General features: G+C 41.8%; 1 long non-coding RNA gene across 1 annotated transcript; it reads right to left on the bottom strand.

Annotated features, from left to right (window-relative positions):
* Nucleotides 1-3328: 3328 nt before the first annotated feature.
* LOC129150735 (uncharacterized) lies at nt 3329-18987 on the bottom strand. Its single transcript, XR_008557485.1, has 4 exons — nt 18888-18987; nt 5277-5360; nt 3611-3734; nt 3329-3519 (listed from the first exon to the last, which is right to left on the bottom strand). It is a non-coding gene; the product is annotated as an uncharacterized LOC129150735 (long non-coding RNA).
* Nucleotides 18988-24711: the final 5724 nt, after the last annotated feature.

Below are 24711 nucleotides of genomic sequence, written 5' to 3'. Positions count from 1 at the left end.
ATCACTCCAGCTTACTGCTTGATATTAATACTTGAGGCTTGGGCTCTTCCTCTTGAAATTACAGAATTAAACTGGATTACCTCCAAAGATCTTCAAGTTATCAACTGAAACATATGACGCCGTATGCTATCTGCCAGTTAAGACTTCCATGGAAACCGACGTCCTCCCTCAGAAAAAGATCAATAATAAGAGCAAAGTTGAAGTCCTAAGAATCTGGCCAGCACTGCACCCCGTTTTTTTTGCCTTGTCGGGGCTCGTGCAGGAGGCAACCCATTGATGTGTTTCTCTCACATTGTTATTTCTCTCTGTCTTTCCCTTTCTCTTCCTCTCTCTCTAAAAAATTAATGGAAATATATCCTCAGGTGAGGATTAAAAAAAATATATATATATATAGTGGTGTTTTTTTCCTGCACAGACCACTCTGTTGGGATTTAGGAGAATCAGCTTGTATAATTCATCATGTTACAAAACATGTAACTGTTTAGTGCTAATCACTGCACAGTCATGATCTCCTTTGACGAATGTAAGTTTGAGTGCATCTTCTAAATTTACCTTGCAGGAATGACATTAAGTTGGGACTTCTCTGCTCATTTGCTCTTTATCCCATCACTGACTATTTGAGAAGGTGTTGCCCAGTGGATAAGAGGATAAGCCCGGAGGGTGAACAACCTGGTTTCCATTTCTGCATCTGTCCTTTCTGGGCTCTTTGACTTTGAGCAACCCCAAGCCCTCTCTGGCCTCAGTTTCCACATATGTAAAATAGGAATAACAATGGTACTTCCATCATAGAGTTGGGAAAAATAAGCTAAAACTTGTAAAGCACTTAGTGTGTAACATATCATAAGCACTCAATAGTTATTAGCTACTATGACTTTTTCATTCCAGAAGCATTCCTTAGGGTATCATTTAGGGCACTACAGTGCTCATCTATATATATAAAACCCTAATATGCAAATAGACTGAATGGCAGAACAACTGAACAACCGAACAACCAGTTGCTATGATGTGTGCTGACCACCAAGGGGCGCGCGCAGAACATGACGGGTGTTGGCAGCAGGTGGCAGAGTGTGGAACATGGTGAGCATTGGCCGCAGCGGGATGGTAGAGTAAGTGAGTGGAGGCACCAGACCAAGGTGGGGTGCTGGTCACTGTCATTGGGGCAAGCCTCTAGTGGTTACTGAAAATTCTTTGCTCCCACATGCCATGGTCCTGCCTGGCGCTCGCACCCGCTGCCAGTGCCCAGTGCCGGTCCCAATCACTTGGCACCGTCAGCAAGTGCAAGTGGTGGCTGCTGGCCCAAATTGCCCCTGAGGGCTTCTCCACCTCCCCCTGCTCCTGAGAGATGATCATGGCAGCAGCTGCCACTTTCACCCACTGCTGGTGCCGGCCCCAATCGCTCTGAGCCATCAGTGCATGGGAGCGGTGGTGGCGGGAATGGGGCTGCAGGTGGACAGGGGACTGGGGTCCATGGTGGGAGGGGCCGGGTGGGGTCACGGAGGATGGACCGAGACCCGCCCCTGTGCCCACAGCAGCCTCACGGCCCACAGTTCCTTTCAAAGTGCACAAATTCGTGCACTGGGCCCCTAGTTTACTTGATAACAGTCTAGTTGCCCAAATGTTTGCCTCCAAAGTAAGTACTTTATTGCTTACTTAATTGCCCAGTGCATTCTAGCGTATTTTATCCTGCTTGAAAATAGCAAAAGTCTACTATGAAGAATTCTTCTTATAATTTTAGAAATTATTAGAAGAATTAATACATAAAATGCATGTAGAAATTCTTTAAAAATATTGGCAAACTACTGTTAACCCTCCTATCTATATAAATAAAAGGCTAATATGCTAAATGTCCTTCCCTCTGTCCAGGTGATGACATCACATAGCAATGCCCTGCTTCCTCTCCCTAGCGCCGACTAGCCTCCTTGCAGTTTCTTCAACCCAGGAACACGACTTGCTTTATAGCCTGGTGGAAACACTTTACACTTTAACCAAATGTCTGTGAAGTGTTTTCCTGTGCCTCATCTCATTTGATCCTCACAGAAGTCCTGGGGTAGGTAGATAGGAGACTCAGTGGAATCCAATTTTCTTTTCATTAGCTGGAAAGCGAAGATTTAGAAAGCTTAGAAACTTGACCCAACTGACAAGAAGTAAGAAATGGTGATCCTTGAAAATGACTTCAGGTTTTCTCACTGTGCAGAATATAATAAACACTGCTGCAGTTTAAATATTTTACCCTTTGTTCTCCCTTTGTGATCTACAATAATAATCTGCTTCATGTTGATATTTACTGCTATGTTGCTGACAATTACCTGAAAGAGACATTGGGGTGCTCCACTGGGCTGGAAAAAATTTAGCTACATCAAAAAGCAGGCCTAATTAAGCAAGTTTGTTCTAAATCTATAAAAGGCTAAGTTGACTCACACATGCACGATACATATAAAGCTCTCACTGGAGCCAATCGCACACGTGTGTTTCCATCTGTCAATGTCAATTGTGAATTTGGTTGACACTTCTATTTTAGAGAAAGGGCAAATTGCAATATTAAAATATTTCTTCTAATTAATTTCCTTTCAATGTGCACAAATTCATGCACCGGGACACTAGTTGCTTAATATTTATAAAGCAGTAAAATAAAATAAGATTTTCTGTGTTTTCTTTAAACCAACCTGTTTGTTTTTTTAAGTCTGTTCAGAGTCAAGTAGTTTCTCTGTATATCTCAGTATAATTGAGACACGAGATTTTTCTACCTTTCAGTTCGTAGGTGAATTTCAATGTTACAAGACCTTCTGGTCCCCTCCTTTTCTTCCTTCTTCCTCTCCTTCATTCCATCCTCATGGTTCCCCCTTTCTAAATTTTCCAATTATTAAAGCTAATTAAAAGTGTTCAAAAGTAACTTCAGTAATCTAGGCCTTTGGTAGCTACAAGTATTAGGAACCTAAAGGAGAACATTCATCCGTACAACCACTGACCACAACAATATTTGTATTTCTATTTAATCAGTTATACTATAGTTTAATTTTGATACCTGATTATAAATAGGTCAAAAGTGATATTTTATTTAACAACTAGAGGCCCAATGCATGAAATTTGTGCAAGAGTAGGCCTTTGCAGCCCTGGCTGCCTTGGCCTTCGCAGCCCCAGCTGCGGCTTCGTCCAGGAGGTGGTCCGGACAGTTCCACCGTTCAGCCGTTCGGTCGATTTGCATATTACGCTTTTATTATTATAGATACATTGTCTATGTTTTTTTAAAAAAGATTTTTGCAAAGTGAATTATCAGTGTCATCATTTTATTTGGACATATATAATGGATTTCTTTTAAGTGAGTCCCATCTGTATTTTTCCGTCCCCACTAAGGGCACAATCAGGCCAACTGCAGCAGGAATGCGGCGAGGTACTTGGAAGGATGTCCACGTTGTTGTGGCTGGCAAACCCTAGAGTGCTTTACTAAGGCAGAAAGCTCTGTCTCAAAAGTTTTTAGGAACAGCATGAGTAACGTGTCTGGGAACAATGCCATCCTGAAATCTGAAGGACAGGAAGGAAATTCCAGATCATTTAATATAGTTCCATCTATCACATGGTTATAAGATTTTCAATGCACTCATCAATGGCTAACCTCCTACAAAGCACTGAAGTAGTCAAAATGCACCTTGCTTGCTTTTCTCAACTGTGTAGTGTTACTCCCAACATTATCTGAATCCTTACCAGTGCTCTTTCTCCCAAAGCCTGTGAGCCTTCCACTGTGGAACAAATTAAGTAAATTAGCATCTCCATCTATAGCATTCTCTAGTACATAAATACTTACATACTGACACTGAATTCTCACAGAACAACTCTTTAAGGAAGAGATTCTTTTTCTTATTTTGCAATACGAGAGTCAGAGAGGTGAGTAGCTTGTTCAAGGCAAAGCAACTGACTCCAAATCTGCTCTTTCCGTAAACTATGTTTTTCTGTGTTGTCCAATAACTATTAACTAACAAGAGAGGATGGCTCATTGGAGTTTTTCAGGGACTGTGGCAGAGCCGGTGAGGAAATTGTTTTAGAGCTGAGGGGCTTGTCCCAGCAATCTTCAATCTGTGGTAAATAGCCAGCTTCATAGTCTGGCCTGGTCTGAGTCCAAGATTTCAGATTTCTCTGCAATAATGGAGTTTGTTCCTAGGCAGCTCAGTTTCATGGCAGTTTGAATCTTGTAGAAAAATAGCAGCTATTCTTACTCCCACAGGCATTTTGCTTACGACCAAAATAGATAATCTCTTAAGTCTTATCACTCATTTACTCCACAAACATTAAGAAACACCAGGAAAGAAAGAGTGATACTATTCTACTTAGGTTTAATAAATACTTTGAAATTTTTGCCTCTTTGTGAGCACTTGTAAATAAAGGTAAATATTTTAAATTAATGTTATAAAAATGAGTGGACTGAAGTTTCATAAGCTATTTCTTCATACTTGTATGTTTGCCTGATGATAAACATTTTTATTATTCTGGAATGAAAACTCTTTATCATTGTGTATCAATATATACTTGGACACATTCACAGATAAAAAATGAGCATTTGTTAAAGTAAGCATTTTTGCTTAGAATTTAGATTACATATTTAAAATAGTTTTAAAATTACTAGTCAGTAATTATTAAAAGTTATTTATTTGTTAAATATAATTATTAAATGATATGATGTATATTAAGTGCTTTGCCCAGGGTCTGACACATAGTAATTGTAAATCAGAAGTTATCATTATTTTTTGTGATTATAAAGAGCATGATTCTTGTCCTCTTTTATTTTTGTTAACTTCTATATTTCTCTCCCAATGATAATTTGATCTTTTACTATTTTTATAAAAAACTTTGGATAGTAAAACCATTGAAGTTAAAACATATATTAAGTTATATTGTAGTACTATTAAGACATGCTTATTCTCCATTTCACACTCAAATATTATGGATATCTATTGTAACTCCCTTGTAGAATCTTCATTTTAACCTTGATTTTATTTAACATTTAAATAAAAGTATTTTTTTAAACTTTCCCCCCAAATATGAGGATTAATGGCTTGAGTGAATCCTTTTGCTTATTTAGGCCAAGATTCACACAATGAAAATTATATTAAAAATAATTCTGATTATAATTGTATATGTGTATATTAATAATTAGATTATGTTTTACCTGAAGGTAAATGTTTTAGCAAAATTTATATAAATTAACTTATTTGTTCATTCAAAAATTATTTATTACAAACTTATCATATACTATCCCCAAACCACACTGAAATACATGCATTTACCTTCATTTTTGCCACTACCAAGGGGGTCTTAGTCATCAGTATCTTCTTGACAGGACTCTCACAACAGCCTCCTAACTGTTCTTCCTACCACAAGAAAACTTTCAGTTAACTTATGACTATCTTTAGTAGGAGATATGTTAATAGATTATTGATTCATTTATTAATTTCATAACTTATATATGAGAGAGATGTGCTAAGTTACAAGAATTAAGAGAAAAGAGGACCACTAAAATTATTTGAGTGAATAAAGCATTTAACTATACTGAAGAAGAAAATATAATACAATTCTAGAGGTTATTTCTACTCACTTTTTAAAGAATGATCTCAATTATACAAATACATATAGGAATGTGTAGTAAAAACATAACCAGCCCTTAAATATTGGTTAGAGTGAACCTATAGAATGTACCTGAAAGCTAATTACAGTTGATTTTGAAAAGAAAGAGTGGTTATTAAGTCCAGTTATGGTAGAGAGAAAATAACACCGGAGGAGGCATTTTACTTTGTTGGCTATAAAGTAGAAAGTGTACTTGATGTACATCCAAAGAGGTGTCTAATTCGTTGTTATAAAATGGGGGACATAGTCAATAAGAATAATACATATTTATAATATTGGACAGAAATGGAATGGAAAACTACATTCATGGCACTGAGCCCTTTGATCATATTACAAAGGATGTCTGTTTTGGAAAGAATTTTAAAACACCATAACTGTAAAGAAAAATAGTACTTTATATTTATATATAAATGTATATTACTATCTTCTGCATAGTTTTCATACTTTTATTTCAGCATGTATTATTTATTATACAGTAATTTATACAATAGGTGAATCTTAGAAAATATAAATATTAAAAATAAAAAGACCATTTATTTTGCTTTTCATTGCATATAGTAAATCATAACTAAATGTAATAAATATTTTTTCTCTATTAAAAATTCAAGACAGACTATAGGTTAAGACTCTGGACTCTGAGGTCAGAAATTCTGGAATTAAATTCTGCTACTTACTACTTGTTTGCTTTAGTTTACTCAACTTCTCTAATGTTTAATTGCTTTATAAATATAATGGGGATTATATAAATACCTACTTATAGGCTGATGAACAAATTCAATGGGATTGTGTATATAGTACTTAGCTCAGTGTCTAGCATCTATTAAGTGCTCATTGAGTTATTTTTAAAAATAGTTTTAATGGCTGCATAATATTTCATTTAATGTTACTAATATTTATTTAACCAATCCACATGTATAATGCCTAGGATTGCTCCCAAATTTTCAATACTAAAATGGATATTTCTAACACAAAATATAATTTTTCCTTTTTATGTACTCCTAGATGTAGATGGGACTTATGGTCAAAAGGCATGTCCATTTGTAGAGCCTTTTAGTCATTTATATTTGGTTCAGGAAAGAAAAAATAAAGTGGATAAAAAAAGATGCCTCAGTTGCAGAAAGATATGTGCCTGATAAAATTTTAACTTCACACTGAAGATAGGAGTTAGGAATAAAATTAAGATTACAACATTATAACCTTGACTGATGCAACTTCAATGAAAACGAGCAACATAAACTGCATGTAGGTGATTGGAATAAGGGGTACAAAGCACTTCAGAACATTCCATCCTTGGGATACAGCCTAAAATAATTAACTCTAGCTCCAATTCTTTTGAGAGAATACTGACAAGCATTATCCAATGAAGAAAGAAGGGAATAGAAATATAAGAGATGATGTCAGTACCAAAGGAGATGGGTGTGCTGAAATCATATTAAATCTACACATAGAGCACAAGGTCATAGATTCATGTGTAGCTAGAAGGAAAATAACCTAGAGTCTGACATTCTTTTAGAAGACTGATGCTTCAAAGTAATGGATCAATTAGTTTAAGAAAACTGTACATACATCCAGTATAAAATGAAATCTAATAGTATGTCAGCTACGTTTGACGTGGCAAGACAAGCAATGAGTTGGTGGCTTAGTGAAAACGTATGGGCAGTCAGCAAGCAGCAAAAGTCAGGGGAGTGGGGATATGTCCTCTTGACTCACACACCTCCTCCATGTTATGATGTGTCCACACCATAGCTGTAAAGTAATGTTAGCATGGAAAGTTCCAAGGCCCAGAGAAGGAAAGAATAACAACTATAGAGAAATCATTATTACAGAATGCATAACAGTGCATGGAATTATCTATGTAAAGCTTGCAGCATAATGTTTCATTCCCCTTGTAGTCTGTGAAAACTTGCAAAATTCTCAACACAAGAGAAACTAAAAATAAACTAATGAAAATCACTATAATGAAAGATGTATTTCTACATCCTTACTCTCAGACACTTGTACATAGTGGGTTTTTTTTTCTCTCTCTGTAGGCAAAATATACTGAAATACTAAGTACTTAGGAAAGCTTGTTTCTTGAGCTACAAAAAGGATAATGAAAGACATACATATTTTAGAGTTTAATAAATCAATAAAAGGGGAAGAAAGTAAGTCAGAGTACTCCTTTGATTTTTCTGTAAGGTGCTCTAAGATTGAGTTAGGATAGGCAAACTCATTAGTCAACAGAGCGAAATATCAACAGTACAATGATTGAAATTTCTTTTGAAAGCCAATTTTTTTTTTAACTTAAACTTCTTCTAATGCCACTTCTTCAAAATAGACTCGCCCAGGCCGTGGTATTTTGTGGAAGAGCCACACTCAAGGGGCCAAAGAGCCGCATGTGGCTCGCGAACCGCAGTTTGCCAACCACGGAGTTAGGGGATCAACTGTAAATGGATATGGGCTAAATCTACTCAAAATAGAGGTCTCAAATTACCCCATATAGTTAGAAGGCCTTATTCATTAAAAGCTACTAACACCACACAGCTGGTAAGAGGCAGAGTTGGGATTGAACTTAAACTTGGGAATTCTGTGTGATTTTAAACACTCTACTATCTAAATTTTGGTTAGGGGCAGTGGCTCAATCCTAGGATAGGGCAGCTTCATAAAACCTGGTTGACTATTTACATTTCTGATTTGTATCTGAATCAGAATAGGTTATACAAACTTGATATAAGACTATCAGGCATCACCCTTACTTACCAAGCTTCCAGTTTAGTTGGAAATTGTAAAGTCTAATAACCCAGCAAAAGGAATTGTAGGATATATTTATCTATCTGTAGCTTACATAGATCTGATCTCTGTTCCACAATAAAATATTAATTAAGGCCATTAAAAGTATGAGAATGTAGACAACACTGGAGTATAAAACAAAGATAAGGACTAGGTGAAGACATTTCAAGGATTATTGATTAGAAAGAAAAAGTGAAATGTGATGAGTGGGAGTAAAAAAAGATACTGAGAAATGTTAAGACCATGTGGTTGCCAAGGAAACACCAAATCATGCTGTGGTTGACCTAGCAAGGAGAAATATTCATAAAAGAGAAAATGGTTTTGAGAGAGATATAAGGACAATCACATTGTAAAACAGCACACGGGGAAATAAAACATACTAGAACATTTGGTTTCAAATGCTTGGTAACAAAGAACTGGGCGGGGGGGGGGTGGGGGAGGAGAATAGATTTAAGAATGCCAAGGTTGAAGAACTGTCTGTGTAAATGTAAAGGAAGAAACACCAGAGAACAATGCATTTGCACTAAAGGATGCTGGAAGATAATTATCTAGTAGAGAATACAGAATGGCTTTGCAGGTGTCACTGAGCATCATCAACCAGAAAAACAACTTTTATGCCAACTTGCTCATAACCATATTATTTTAAGTCCCAAGAAATTTATTTTCTGACTAGAGGCCCAGTGCATGAAATTCATGCATGGGTGTGTGTGTGTGTGTGGGGGGGGTGTCCCTCAGTCCATCCTGCACCCTCTCCAGTCTGGGACCCCTTGAGGGATGTCTGACTGCCTGTTTAGGCCCGATCCTGGTGGGATCGAGCCTAAATGGGCAGTCGGACATCCCTCTCACAATCCAGGACTGCTGGCTCCCAACTGCTCACTTGCCTGCCTTCCTGATTGCCCCTAACTGGTTCTGCCTGCCAGTCTGATCACCCCCTAACCACTCCCCTGCCAGCCTGATAGATGCCTAACTGCTCTGCTGCTGGCCCGATTGCCCCTAACTGCCCTCCCCTGCAGGCCTGGTCGCCCCCAAGTGCCCTCCACTGCTGGCCTGGTAACCCCTAACTGCCCTCCCTTGCCAGCCTGGTCGCCCCAAGTGCCCTCCTCTGCTGGCCTGATCACCCCCAACTGCCCTTCCTTGCAGGCCTGGGTCCTGCCCAACTGCCCTCCCCTGCAGGCTGGATCCCCCCCAACTGCCCTCCCCTACAGGCCTAGTTCCTCCGTATTGCCCTCCCCTGCAGGCCTGATCACCCACAACTGCCCTCCCCTGCAGGCCTGGGTTCCCCCAACTGCCCTCCTCTGCTGGCCTGGTCACCCCTAACTGCCCTCCCCTATCAGCCTGGTCACCCCTAACTGCCCTCCCCTGCAGGCCTGATCGCCCCCAACTGCCCTCCCCTGCAGATCTGGTTCCCCCAACTGCCCTCCTCTGCTGGCCCGGTCACCTGTAACTGCCCTCCCCTGCTGGCCTGATTGCCCACAACTGCCCTCCCCTGCTGGCCATCGTGTGGTGGCCATCTTATGTCCACATGGGGGCAGCCATCTTTGACCACATGGGGGCAGCCATCTTGTGTCTTGGAGTGATGGTCAATTTGCATATTACTCTTTTATTAGATAGGAGGATGTGCAAGTCCAGATTTGCAGAATCAACTTGTTTCTACCTATCATTGAATACACTCCACATTGTTAGCCATCAGGTAACTACAGATGTGGCATTTATAAAACAAGACCCAATCACTAGATTACTGTCACTACAGTTAAGGGAAAGTGTGAGCAAAGCATGCAATACAAGAAGTGCATTTTTTCTATAAAATGTTCATTTGGTTTATCTTTGTATATTACATGGCATCCAACACAATGCTTGGTGTATACTAATTGTTTTCTGAATTCCATTGAATAAAACATTAATACTAATTACTCACTGATCATTATAAATGGTAATATTAGAGTACTTTTAGACCAATATTTAACTAAATAAAAACTGTGAGAAACAGTGGGATTTTTCTTTTTATATATGACTTATATGACATTGTTTATATTTTTTTAATTTTTTATATATGGTTGGTAAAACTCAATTTTTAATGGAGCACATTTTAACCATTCTTTCTCTTATTTTTCAAATAATGAGAAACTTTAGTACTCTATATAGCTAAATAATTGCTCAAAAAATGATGAAATTTTACTTGGTACAGTTTAACTGAGAATATTTTTGATGGTATCACCTTCTGCACATTCTTAACATCCCACCAACTTGTATCAACATAAGAAATAATTGCTTTTTATACAATTTTACTATAGTACTTGGTAAATGTTAGAAAAACTTGTACATGCTTACATACAAGGGAGTGGGCACTCTAATAAAACACTATACTTCTCAGAAAGAATCATAAGAAAGAAATCAACTTTTAAGGGAATAAATGGAAATTCAATCTACCAAAACAGAGAATTATATTAAGTAAATATTTCAGTATGTTTAAAGGGAAAGAAATGTAGTATTGATAGATATCCAATTCACTCTTTAACAATTGCAAACTTCATACTTCTTCCCAAAATACTTTTGCTACTTATATTCTCACACTGGAGGTGGTATTATAATTGGTTGATTTCCATCTTTAGGAACTACTATGGTATTCTTTTTTAAACTTTACACTCAGAATGCCTCATGAAAAGTTCTAGGCCTTCTGTCTTTAAGATTTTTACAAGCAAAAGCAATCTGCACAAAATTAGCCACATTTAATTCATTAGTAATAATGATCACATTACATTTCTCCTTAAAACTTTGTTCTTAAATAGCAGATACAAAGTTCACTTTGTTTTTCATATGACAAACTTGGATTAAATTATGTATTAATCAAGATAAACTTTAGTAACTGATTTTTATCAGATCAACATATTAACAAAAGAAACTACTATCGCATGTAATTCATTTCTCACTTTTTGTGCCTTTCTTTTGCAGATTAATTTTCAAATTTATCTTCATTCATGGGGTCAACCAGCTTCACCTTTTTAAAAAAGCATGTCTCAATGAAACAAATCATTAGAAGGCATAATGCACCTATTTATTAGCACAATTTTGAGCATTATAGGCATTATTATTTTGACTTTCTGTGAACCCTTTCTTTAAGAATAAAGTTTGCCTCTATTGGGGCCCAGACTACCCTGCCAGGACCCAGACCTCCATCCGGGGCACAGACCTCCATTCCGGGCCCAGACCTATATCCAGGAACAAGACATCCAAGCCAGCACCCAGACCTCTGTCAGGGACCCAGATGTCGATCCTGGACCAGACCTCCATCTAGGACTCATTCCTCCATCTGGGGCTCAGACCTTCATCCTGGATCAAGACCTTCATCTGGGGCCCAGACCTCCATCCCAGGCCCAGACGTCCATCCAGGACCCATTTCTCCATTCCAGGCCCAGACCTCCAACCCAGGGCCCAGACCTCCATCCCAAGACTCAGATATCCATCTGGGCCCAGACCTCCATCCCAGGACACAGACCTCCATCTGGGATTCAGACCTACAGCTAGGTCCCAGAACTCCATCCCTGGACCCTGACCTTGAACCCAGAATCAAATCCTGTATCAGGGGCCCAGACCTCCATCAATCCAACAATCCAGCTCTCCCTTCAGGGCCCAGCCCTCTAGTCAGGGTCCAGACATCCCTGTGGGGTCCAGACTTCCGTTCCAGGACCCAAACCTCCCTCCAGGGCCCAGCCCTTTAACCGGGGCCCAGATGTCCATCCCAGTTGCCAGACCTACATCTGGGTTCCAGACCTTCATGCCAGGGCCCAGAAGTCCATCCCAGAGCCTGGACTTCGGACCCTGAATCTAGTCCTGTATTGGGGGCCTAGACCTCTATCCATGGTTCAGAACTTCATTCCATAACCCAGAGGTCCAGGCCATGACTCAGACCTCCCTCCAGGACACAGCCTTCCATCCAGGGCCCAGACCTCCATTCCAGGACCCAGACCTCCATCTGGGGCTCAGACCTACATCTGGGTCCCAGACCTTCATGCTAGGGCCCAGATCTTCATCCTGGGACCCTGACCTCTAACCCAGAATCCAACCCTGTATCAGGGGCCCAGACCTCCATCCAGGGCCCAGATGTCCATCCTATAATCCAGCTCTCCCTTCAGGGCCCAGGCCTCCAGTCAGAGTCCAGACCTCCATTCTAGCACCCAGACCTCAATCTGGGGCTCACACCTATATCCGGGTCCCTGACCTTCAGGCCGGGTCCAGAAGTACATCCAGGGACCCAGACCTCAATCCCAAAATCCAATTCTGTATCGGGTACCAGACCTCCATCCCAGGATCCAGACCTCCATCTGGGACCAAGACCTCCAAACTGTACCAAGAACTCCTTCAGGAACCCAGAGGTCCATCCGGGACCCAGATCTCCTTTAGCGGCTCAGACATCCATCCTGGATCCAGACCTCCATCTGGGCACCAGACCTCCATCCAAGGCCCAGACCTCCATCCAGGACCCAGACTTCCATCTGAGGCCCAAATCTCCATCTGGGCACCAGACCTCCACCCAGGGCCCAGACCTCCATCCAGGACCCAGACCTCCATCCGGGACCCAGACTTCCATCTGGGGCCCAGACCTCCATCTGGGGCCCAGACCTCCATCCGGGACCCAGACTTCCATCCGGGGCCCAGACCTCCATTCTGGGACCTAGACCTCCATCCTGGGACCTAGACCTTCATCCGAGACCCAGACCTTCATCCAGGACCCATTCCTCCATTCCGGGCCCAGACTTCCATCGTCGTCATACATCTCCTGTGGATGTTCAGGGGACTCGACCTGTTTCTGTCCAGTGAGCCTAGAAGCATGGCCGGAATCACCCCAGGACCAAGCCAAACTCAGCGCAGTACTGGGAGCAGCCCAACTGGAAGCCCTCGGGACTGAGTCAGTGTGCCACCTTCCCTGACGTCATCGTATGTCAGTGTCACTCAGCCCACATGGGACTCAGGGCAAAGGGGACTGGGAAAGTTGGGGTGAGTGAGAGGAAACAGATGAGAGAGCCTCCCTCTCTCGGAGCCTTGGAGGCAGAGGGGGCGCTGGGAAGATGTAAGTTATCGAAGGTTTTAATCAAATATTTGTCAGTTAATTGGGGAAAAAAAGAAAAGAAGAAGAAGAAACAGGAGAGCTTCATCAGCTTCTGAAATACTTTAGGGGAGAAAGTTGCTGAAAAATGTTTGCCTGAACCAAAATGTGCTGCCTCTATTAGTGTGTCATTAATTTCATGGAAATAACTTATATACCTAACATTCATTTTTAAAAAAATGAAGTTTGAAGAGCTGCGCAGTAAATAATATACATTTTTAAATGCAGCTTGGTCAAGATTTCATATGGTGGCTTGGAATTTAGTTTGATATAAATAATAAAAATTATCCCATAGTAGAGTATGAGTATATTCTATTATATTTAAAGTAAAAATTAATTTATTGTTTTTAAACTGGCAGTTGTTCTGAATTCTTTCTATGAAAGGAGATCAATTAAAACAAATGATATACAAATATTTTGATTCACTGTTCAAGGGACTAGTGTTATGTTATATTTTACTGCTTTAATTTGAGAAGTAATATACCTTTAAATGTACAATATATTTTAGAAGATAGTATAGTTATTGAATTGTGCGGTTTTTTCTTTCTTTCTATTATTCCCTAGTAATTTCACAATGAAGTGGCAATGGACTGGTGGGGGCAGCGTACATGACTAGGAGACATCTGGTGCTCTTTGATCGCTGGTAAGCTACATTTATCTCTGCATTTCTCAATCCCAGTAATGAAAACACAGGGACTTATTCAGAGTACCACAGCAGTCACTGAAAAATTATTTGGCCTCTAGATATTTGAAAGCATTATCTTATGACCTTGTCAAGTATTATGATTTTTGAAAAATGGCACTCAAACAGGAAACACTTTTCTTAATTATATTGGCTCCTTTAAGTATGAGGTCATCCTATAAATATGGATTGGTGTTTTGAGTGGAGACTGTGTGTGTGTGTGTGTGTGTGTGTGTGTGTGTGTGTGTGGTTGAGCTTCCAAGGAGAGTCTGAGAAGTTGGAAAGACGGTATAAAAAATCTAGAATGTGTTAGAAAATTGGGATGTCTGTGTACGTATTATTTCTTTTGCCTCAAGTATTAACAATATTACTTTGCATAAGGAACATGAATAGGCAGCTGCTGCAGAGCTTGAATCATTTTCTGCAGAATTGGAGGTGGGTTAAAACTTCACAAACATTGCCCAAAGTCTGAGCATGCTCGGTAGCAATCACCATAACTCAGGGCTAGTTAAATGCAGCACAAAAGTACTGTTGTTTGTTGATGGAAAAATACAAAACTTCTGAATGAATGATCCCTTTTTGGCCTTGGGGCAAACTGGCTTCTGTGTGAGGAGAGTTGACCTTGTGCCTTTTCCAGTACAATTGTACTGGTATTTCTGACTCCCGCGCCAATGGTAAGAACAGCTCCGTGGTGCCGCCGACTGTGTGGTTACAGTTGGCTTCTCAGCACCTGACGAGACGTGGAGGGGCACCCCTGCTTCTCTTGGCAGCTACAGTTCATGGTCTCCTGTGCGGCAGCATTTGTCCTACACTTCTTCCTAGCAATGCCACTTCACAAGAGTAATGGCACTTTATGTTGGCTAGCACAATGCCCTGCAAAGTGGGAGGGGCAGCCAGAAGACCTTTGATCAGTGAGAGAGTATCCTTTGTGGAGAGAGAGAGAGAGAGAGAGAGAGAGAGAGAGAGAGAGAGAGAGAGAGAGAGAGAGAGAGAGAGAGAGAGGGAGAGGAGGGCGAGGGGGAGGGAGAGGGAAGGTGTTATTTCGCACAAGTGAAGGTTTATTAACTCTCTATCACAATGTCTCATTATTATTCTTTTCGAGTGCTGTGTTATAGAGAGCATGGAGAAGAACTAAATCATAATGACTCATATTTGGAGAACAAGTCGCTTACGCATTGCAGTTTAATCAATTTAGATGTGATAAATTGACACACAGCACTTATTTCAACCTCATCCTGCCTTTACATACTGCAGAGTCTAGAAAACCAAGAGACACATGCCCCATGCTCTTGTAGATAGGGTTATGGAAGTTTCGTACAATACTTCCTGTCATTTAGAAAGAAGCGAAGTGGCTAATTGGGCTCTTGCTGCTAACTAGTGTAATTTAGTGTAGTTGAGGAAGTGCTAGATTTTTCTGCGTCTGTCACTAGCTGCATGATTGTCAAGAGGCAGTGGTGGTTTGAGCAAGTGCTTCCCTGATAATTGGATCCCATTTAGAGCAACATTCTTTCTTTGATTAGTTACAATAGCAGCTTCATGATTTCCGGGTTTATAATTGTGATAGCGGTTAAAGTTCTCATAACTGACCAATATAGAAGTGATTTTCTCATTCTTATTTGAAGGCCAGGCCTGTACCGATACTCTACCTAGTCTAAAATGAGTTAATATTTTATATACTGTATTACATCCTTTTTCTGCCTAAAGTATTTTTATTTGGTTATGTTTACTGCAAGGTAATCTAGACATAAGTACTCCTGTTTCCATAGAAATACTTGACTGGATAATGAAAAAAGAATGCTAAAGACTTCAGCTTATAGTAATTGTAGAATACTTGATTGTAGACTGACTCTATCTCCAAGAAGAAAGAAAAAAGCTATTGCCTGGCCGGTGTGGCTCAGTGGTTGAGTGTCGACCTAAGAACCTGGAGGTCACGGTTCAATTCTCAGTCAGGGCACATGCTCAGGTTTCGGGCTCAGTCCCCAATAGGGGGCATGCAGGAGGCAGCCAATCAATGCTTCTCTCTCATCATTGATATTTCTGTCTCTCTCTCCCCTCTCCCTTCCTTTCTGAAATCAATAAAAAGTATATTTAAAAAAATGAGCTGGATAAAATATAAACATAGATCTGAAAGTAGCTTCAAATGAATATTGATTATGTAAAACAACAACAATAATAAGGTCTTTTGGAGTTTAAAATATCCAGAGAAATAAAATATGTGAAAATTGCACATGAGTCAGAAGGATATAATTGGAATTAAAGTGTTCTAAGTTTCTCACATTTCCAGGAAGTTGGAAAAGGATGCATGCAGGTTGTAGTCACCAGCATAACCACCCAATGGTCAATAAATGAATGTACCGCTAACAATCTTATGGAGGTAATATGAAATAAAAACAGTTAATCAAGGTAAAGGAAATAAAGAAAAGAAGGGAGATAAAGCAATTTGGAAAACTATAAAACAAATAATAAGATGGTAGATTTAAAATTCAAAGTAAATGAATTATAATAAATGGAAACAGACAAAACTGATCAAAATTGTCAGTCTGGAAATAGAACAAAACTCACACAATGTTACATCCACATTTCTCATGACTTAAAAGGACATAAAAAGACTAAAAGGAAAGAGAATGGAAAAGGACTTACCATGTGAACAGTAGCCAAAGAAAGTTGATGGAGCTGTACTAATATGAGATGAAGGAGGTGTTAAGACATTACCACAAAAAAGAGGAATCCTATTAATAAAAGCCTATGTGGTCGTGACACCCTCAGGCCATGACGAGGGATCACCAGGAGGCTGTGTGCTCAGTGGGCACATGCGGGTGGGCGGGGCTGCGTGTGTGCATAGGTGGGTGGGGGCTTGATGCTGTGTGCGCGTCGCGGAGGCGGGTCCCCTGGCTCCAGCCTACCTCTTTGGGGCAATCCATCAAGGAGCCCTGATGGGTGGGCAGGGCCTACCTCTTTGAGGCAATCGATCGAAGGCATCCGCACTGTGAGAAGGCACAGGCCAGGCTGGGGGACCTCCTCCCCCCTCATGAATTTCGTGCACCGGGTCTCAAGTCTATATATATATATATATATATATATATATATATATATATATATAAGCCTAATATGCAAAATGTCCCCTGGGAGTTCGACTAGGAGTTTGATCACTAGCTATGACGTGCGCTGACCACCAGGGGGCGGCATGGAACAAAGGAAGGCCCTGGCTGGCCAGCAGCTGCTAGGGACTCTACCCGTGTACAAATTTCCTGCACCAGGCCTCTAGTATTTCAGAATTATGAAACAGCCAGTCAACCAAGAATATATGATCATTCTGAATATGTTTAGCATAGCCTCAAATATATAAAGAAAACATTGCTAAAATAATAAGAAAAATTAATCACATTGGGAGATTTCAACACCTAGCCCTCAAAACAAGCTAACATAAAATCAACAGGGCCCTAACCAGTTAGTCTCAGTGAATAGAGCATTGGCCAGGGACTGAAGGGTCCTGGGTTCAATTTCGGTCAAAGGCATGCACCTCGGTTGCAGGCTCCATCCCCAGCCCTAGTTGTGGTGTGTTTGGCTGGCCAGGGGGGGGGAGGGGGAAGGGAGGTTTAATCAGTTGATGTGACTCTCTCATATCAAGGTTTCTCTCTCTCTGTCTCTCCCCCTTCCTTCCACTCTCTTTAGAGCCAATGGAAAAAAATCCTTGGGATTAACAACAACAACAAAATCAGTAGGAAAGAAACTTAAAATGCAAATTAAAAATGAATCATATATGTATATATATAATGACTTGAACAACTACAGATTGCACATCATTTTAAGTGCAAATGAGCTACTAGTATTTGGCACAATTAACCATGTGTTGGATTATAAAAGAGTATGGTCTTTGACTACAGTAGAGAAATTATTTTTTTTTAAAGCTAGAAATATCAAAACAATATTTTGGTTTGCAACAGTGAGGGTGGGCAGGATGGTCTCAATGCCTGAAGTTCTGTCTGCCTACTTTAAGCTCCGAGTTGATGCAGACCCAGGGAAATTCTGCCTGAAGGGAAGGAAGGCTGAAGGAGCACTTTCCTTTTGGAATGCGGTCCTTGTGTCAAATAGCACAGAACGGGTAGGAAATGAGAAACACTCAATAATTGACTCTCCAGGATTGAAGAGACCCTTTCAATGAATACCCGCAGCAGCATTCCAGGGTTTGAATGTCAGCTGTTAACACTACAGCAGGTTTCTTACTCCTTCCTTCCATCCATATGCTATTAATCATTTTATAGTTTCCTAAAACCCCCTTTTTCTCAATTAGGCCATGTTCTGAGACAGACCCCTAACTCCTCCCAGGTCGCTGCTACTAGGGCTGGGGTGGGGAGCCTTGATACTTCCAGCCTCACTGCCAGTGTCACAGGGACTAGGATGCAGCTGGGTGGAGGGACACAGCATACACAGAGCATGGGTGTGACTTTGGGTGCTAGGGTTTCCAATCTTACTCTGTTTCAGTTTCTAATTCCATCAATGGCTCTCTTTTTCCATCTGAAAATGGAGGGAATTGGACCAAATGCCTAAGAAGTTCAACGGTTCTATCTATGATTCCATGGCTGATTTCAAGGATAAAATCAAATTATAGCTCCTGTTTCATCAGCACTGGTTAAGCAGTACAAGCCATACCTCCCCATCTTGGGTAACCACGAAAACACCTTGCCAGCATGCAACTTGAAGTAATTCTAAGTTGCATCCTACCTCTCTTACTCACTGCTCTCTGATCAGAACATTCCATGGTAAAGAATCATCTGTTTTCTCAGTTCACTTTCAAAGTATTTAAGAGATGGGTTTCTTAAATGGTGACATTTCAAAGTCAACATTTTCTGTGCTCCCTATTCATCATACGTGTACCCCTCTCCATGTTCACAGACTCTCCTTTATTATCTAATGGTATCATCATAGGAAACATGCCAGAAGGGCAGGGCTGACATTTTAAATCCTCATCTGACACATGCATACACCGAGATTTAGATTAAGTGAGCGGTGTCGGCGTCATACATTTGGCTCTCTAGAATGCAATGTCCACGAAGGCAGGGATTTTTATTTTTTTTATTTTCATTTCTTTTTTTTTTTTTTTGCGGGGGTGTGTGGGGGAAGGGGACTGCTTTATCTGCAGATGTCTCCACAGTGCCTGGAACAAGGCCTGAAACAATAGGTTATGCTGAACATTTGCCGAATGAATAAATGAATGAATGTGTCTTAACTAGTGAGGGAACTGGGTCTAGAATTCTCTGAGCTCCCAGCCGCTGGTCCTTTAGTGTTGGCAACAGGTATTCTCTTTCCTCCTGATCCCCCAATTGTCCTCCGTCGTTTCTGGGTGCGGCTGAGGTTAGGATTGTGGAGAGAAGGCCAGTGAGTCTTCCCCACAGAGGGGCGACAGAAACCCCTGCCCCACAGTTTCAGAGGAAGGGTCGTGGGTGGGGGGCTCCCCCCCTGAGAGCCTAAAGCTGACTTCCCCGGGGTCCTGGGTGAAGAGGGGCCGCTGGGTGCCTTTGTCCCAAGGGTCCCGGGGGTCCCGGGGCGCTGGTCTCCCTGGGGGGTGGTGGAGGCAGGGACATGGTCTAGCGGGGTCCGCCACCCCGGGACCGGGGACCGCAGTGGCCGCGGCTTGGCAGGCGCGGGGAGGCTGCCCCCTCCGGGTACCGCGCGGCGGCGGGCTGGCTGCGGCAGGAGGCGTGGCGGCCGCGCTCCCCCGCCCGGACACTGCGGCGGGGACCTCGCCGGCCCCGCCACCGCCTGGGACCGGCCGGCGGAGCGGGGGCGGGACTAGAGGGGGCGGGAGGAGGGGCGGGGCGGGGCGGGGCGGCCGGGAGCCGGCGGCGGGGGCGGCGCTCACTCGGGGCTGGACGCTCGGGCTGCGCGGGCTCTCGGCGGGGCCGCGGCGGCAGCAGCAGCAGCAGCAGCATCCTCGTCCTCCTCCTCCTCCTCCTCTGGCTCTCTTTTCTTTCCTTCCGCTCCTTTCTCCATCTTCCCCTTCTCCTCCTCCCCCTCCCCCTGCCCCGTCTCCCGCTCGGCTTCTCCCGAGGGCGTTAGGTCCGAGGCCCCGGAGCAGGGGCGGTGGCGACCGCGGGGCACCCAGTACCCGCGCCCAGGTAAGCGCCGTCGTCCGCACCTCTGGTTCTCTCCCGGGCGCCTCTCCTGCCCGGTCCGCCGCGTCCCGGGAGCTCCAGCCAGACACGGGGTGGGGATGGGAAGGGGGTGTCTGGTCCGCGGTGCCCGGGGCGCGGGCACAGGTTGGCTGGGCTGCCCCCCCCCCCCGCTTGCAGGAAGCTGAGGCGGCCCGTCCAGGTGTCACCTCGGGGCCGGGACCCGGGCGCTGCTGCCTGGGCTCTCTCTAGAGTCACAGGAGAGGGTGCGACCTCGGCAGGTACCGCTTCGAAATGCCCGGAAATGCACCCCGGGTTAGGATACCTGTCTGCAGAGCTCGTGTTACCTGAGACGTAGAAAGACGAGGCGTGACTTTATGGAAAGATCATGGGGGTCGGAGGGAGGAGATGGTTGTGTGCATCCAGCTGCAGGGACGGCACGCGGAGGAATGCGTGAGGAGGCAGCCTGGCCACTGGAAATCATTTCCCTGTGACTCTCCCAGAAACAGCTGGAAAGGAAGATCGATACGTATTTAGAATTTTCAGGAAAATGAAAAAAATCAATGTCTGGTCGGATGAGAGGGCGGGACACGAAAAAAAAAAAAAAAGAGTCTGGAGCTTGAGCATCCACAGTCTTCCCCCTTTAAACCATGGGGGTGGAAAGCGGCATTACTGTACATCTTTTTCTCTTAAAAAAAGGCCCGTTTTGGAGGCTGCAGTGCGGGGTGCCTTCCTTCCCCAACCTTGTCTTTTGTTGGAGGATGAACATTTAAAGAAAGAGTGTGTAAGAGGAGTGGGGATGGGGGAGGGTGGGGGGCGGGGAGGGTAGTAAAGCAGATAGGGTCCGGAAAAAAATTCCTTGGAAACTGGAAATGGATGTTATACTGCCTTGGGGGTTTTGTCAGAAAATAAAAAGCCTTCATTAGCAACAAGCCTGTTTGTAACAATTGCTGTGTGCTATCTGCTATACATCCTTAGCATAATGCTGAGGACATAGGCCCTTTAAAACGGACTCAATGGGAAAGGTTTTTGTTTAAATGCATGTGCATACACTCATGCACACATGTGCGCTTGTGCACACCACACACATGTACACATACACCTATGTACTATTCTCTCTACATATGATATTACAAAAGGGAGTGGATACGTAAAAGCACAAATCTTTTTAAATTCATCTTTCAGGGTTTGGGAATCATGGTGTAAATGAAATCTGCAGTGCAAAACAAAGGAAGATTGTTAATGGCATATAATTTTGATTTGAGGCAGAGGGATTGATGAATGTTGGTAAGGAACCAACTTCAATGGTAAAGGTATTATTTATTTAAAAATGGTCACTCTGGGAGAGGCAGTGACTACAAAGTGAAATTGAGGTTTGCAGCCGCAGTGAGGCGATGGAGAACAAAGCCTTTTATGTGAGCCACATTATGCAAAACGTCCCAGGCTTGAGCTGCAGGTACTGGCCCGGCATAAAGCATAGCTCTGTCACCCTGTCATTTTACTGTGTGCAATTATACATTGTTTTTGGCAATGAAAGAAGATTAAATAAATAAAAGCTATTCGGAATGCCCAAGAGGAATATTACCTTCTTTAACCAGAATGTGACACAAAACACCCCTTTCACTGGGCAATAGACGTCTATGTATTTTGGTAGAAATCTTTATGGATTTGTAAATCATGGGACTCTCAGTCACCCCTCCCCCTTCATGCATGAAAGTATCCTCCCACCAAGAAAAGACAACAAAGGCATTTTTTTTCCTTTCAATAAAGAATATTATATTTGTGTGTGTATGTTAATGTTGAGTTCCTGGTCACTTTATCTGATTATCATAGGTTTCCATCTGTATTCCTGATTTGCATATTCTCAGAGCTGTTGTGCCTTTAGGATCAGTGGTACATGGTTTACTTAATTTTAATTTATAGTATTTCACAGCTTGCTATAGCATTTAATTTCTGAAAGTACATATTTTTTAAACCTCAAATAGAAAAATTGCTTAAATTAGATCTAAACAATCTAAAAATGGAGCCTCCTTTTAAAAAATAGTATTTTGGTTACATTCATGTTATTTTCTTTGTTTCTCTCCTTTTTTATTAAGCCACCCCCCCCCCCCCCCCCCCCGCTTCTTTTTGTCAAATAACCTGCTTCTTTCTGGCTGTCTGTGCTGCTTTAAGCTCCCAGTTATGTCTAGACTACCAAAAGCAGAGCCAGTGTTCTCAGGGATTTCAAATTTAGGATTTGTTTATTCTCTGCAGCAACTCTTTCGGGATGACTTGTTTACAGCACCTTTTCAGGGAGGAGGAGGAAGAATGTGCTGAGAGAGCATGACCCAGTGAAACTGGTACAGCCATTACCTCATCAGAGTAGCTACTTCAGATTCCTGGAGGGAGCAGGCATCCTCTCAGTGGAAACCAAACACCCGGAGCACACCCAGCTCAAGGCAGAGGCCCTTCTCTTCCCCACGCAGCCTCGAGGAATGTTGCTCTCCTGAGGTTAAAGGGGTATTTTCTTTTATATGTGTTTCTTTTCAGGGCTCTTGAACTTGGTCAAAAATATGCAGCCAGAAATGAAACTTGGCACAGAATCCTCGAAGCCTGAAGGAATAACTTCATTCCTTTACCACTTTTGACTTAAATCAGTTTGCAAATTTTTTTAAACATCAGAAAGGAGAAGGAAGAAAAATACTGATTGGTATATTTTTGCAGACACACATGTTTTGTTTTGAATTTTACTAGCAACTAGATAACAGACTGGACTGCTATGCTTTTGAGAACTATAGTTGCACAGTTGGACTTTGAAATTAAATAGTTATTAATTTGCTTAGATGTATTCATGAAAATATGTAATTATCCATTGCTATCCATGTGAGTCAGACCATATGAAACCAACTTGGGGATTTTAGTATTCAAGTTGATTATTCTGATTAATGAATTCTTTTTTCAATATGTTTTTTTTTTAAATCGAGTTTAGAGAGAGCAAAAGGGAAGGTTGGAGGAGAGAGAGAGAGAGAGAGAGAGAGAAACTTTGATGTGAGAGAGAAACATTGATCAGATGCCTCCAGTATGCAACCCATCGCTGCTCAACTAATGGAGCCATACTGGCCATTAGGGCATGATTAATGAATTCTTTTAATGCTTAATTTCCTTTTGACAGATTAAGATAAAGAATCTTAAATAACAGATACCATAGATGATAACAGTACCTCCAGGTCAATACTATACTCCTAAATGGTAAAAGTGGTCATTTAGGTAAGGCATTAGTAAGTGAAGAAATCTGATAACATTCTGAAATAGTCTTCTGTGATTCTCTCAGATATCTTTGTATTTTTTGCTACTTTTTTCTCTTCAAGCTGTGTGTTCTTACAAGTAAAATTAATGTTTCTAAGAGGGTTATTAACATAAAGCAAAATAAAAATAGGAACTTATGAATTTAAGGAATTTACTGATAAAGTTGGAGAAATTTGTTTCTTTTTTAAAAAATAGGTTTTTATTGATTTTTAGAGAGGAAGAAAGAGAGAGAGAGGGAGAGGGTGAGGGAGAAGAAAGGAGGGAGAGAAAGAAAGAGAGGGAGGGAGGGAAAGAGAGAGAGCAATGAGAGACATATATCAGTGGGGTGCCTCTTTGAGCCCCAAACCCTGGCATGTGCCCTGACCAAGAATTGAACTGGTGACCTTTCAGTGTATGGGATGGTGTTCAATCAACTGAACCACACTGGCCAGGGTGGGATTTGTTTCTTTTATAAGAAGAAACATTCAATGGTAGCTGTTGCGTGACAGATGTGACACATAGCGCCAGGTACTGCCTCCAGACATGGAGGGGATTATTTAGGGCCTCAAGGACAAGCCTTCAGGCATCAATTATATAAGTTACACATACCTTCTTTATTCCACACATATATATTTAAATCAGAGAATGATAAACTGATTCTTTTTGAGTGTGTGTGTATATATACACATCACTTACCATCTCTCAAATGCTTCAGTCATTCAGGTGTCAAACATGTCATTAAATGCTGGATAGCACATGAAAATTCTAATTCAGAGTATTCTGAGAAACACCTTTTGATATTTTCAAAGAGTTATCAGTCCCAGAAATTGATTCCAGGCACCAAAGCAGTTACATAACTGCATAGAAGTGGTACAAAAAGGGCAATTGTCAAGGGAGAGGGTCTGTGGGAAAGTTTGGATGAATGGGTGGGGCTAGAGGGAGATGATGAACTAATGCAAATTCAAAGCTAATAGTTGTCCACTTAGGATGGAGATAAATTTTGTCTAAGTGGGTGGTGAGGGAGGACATCTGTTTTGTTTTTCTACCTCAGCACAATATTTTGTCCATATCCCTCCCTTGTTACTTTCATCTAATGGTCATTGGTATTTCCTTATAAAATTTATTAAGGATATTTATTGGAAGCAATTCTGCAGTGAATTAAAAATTTTAAA

Source organism: Eptesicus fuscus, chromosome 11 (assembly GCF_027574615.1).
Source record: "Eptesicus fuscus isolate TK198812 chromosome 11, DD_ASM_mEF_20220401, whole genome shotgun sequence".
Taxonomy (NCBI): Eukaryota; Metazoa; Chordata; class Mammalia; order Chiroptera; family Vespertilionidae; genus Eptesicus; species Eptesicus fuscus.
The sequence above is the reverse complement of the archived record's forward strand: the minus strand, read 5'-3'. Positions and strand labels throughout refer to the sequence as shown.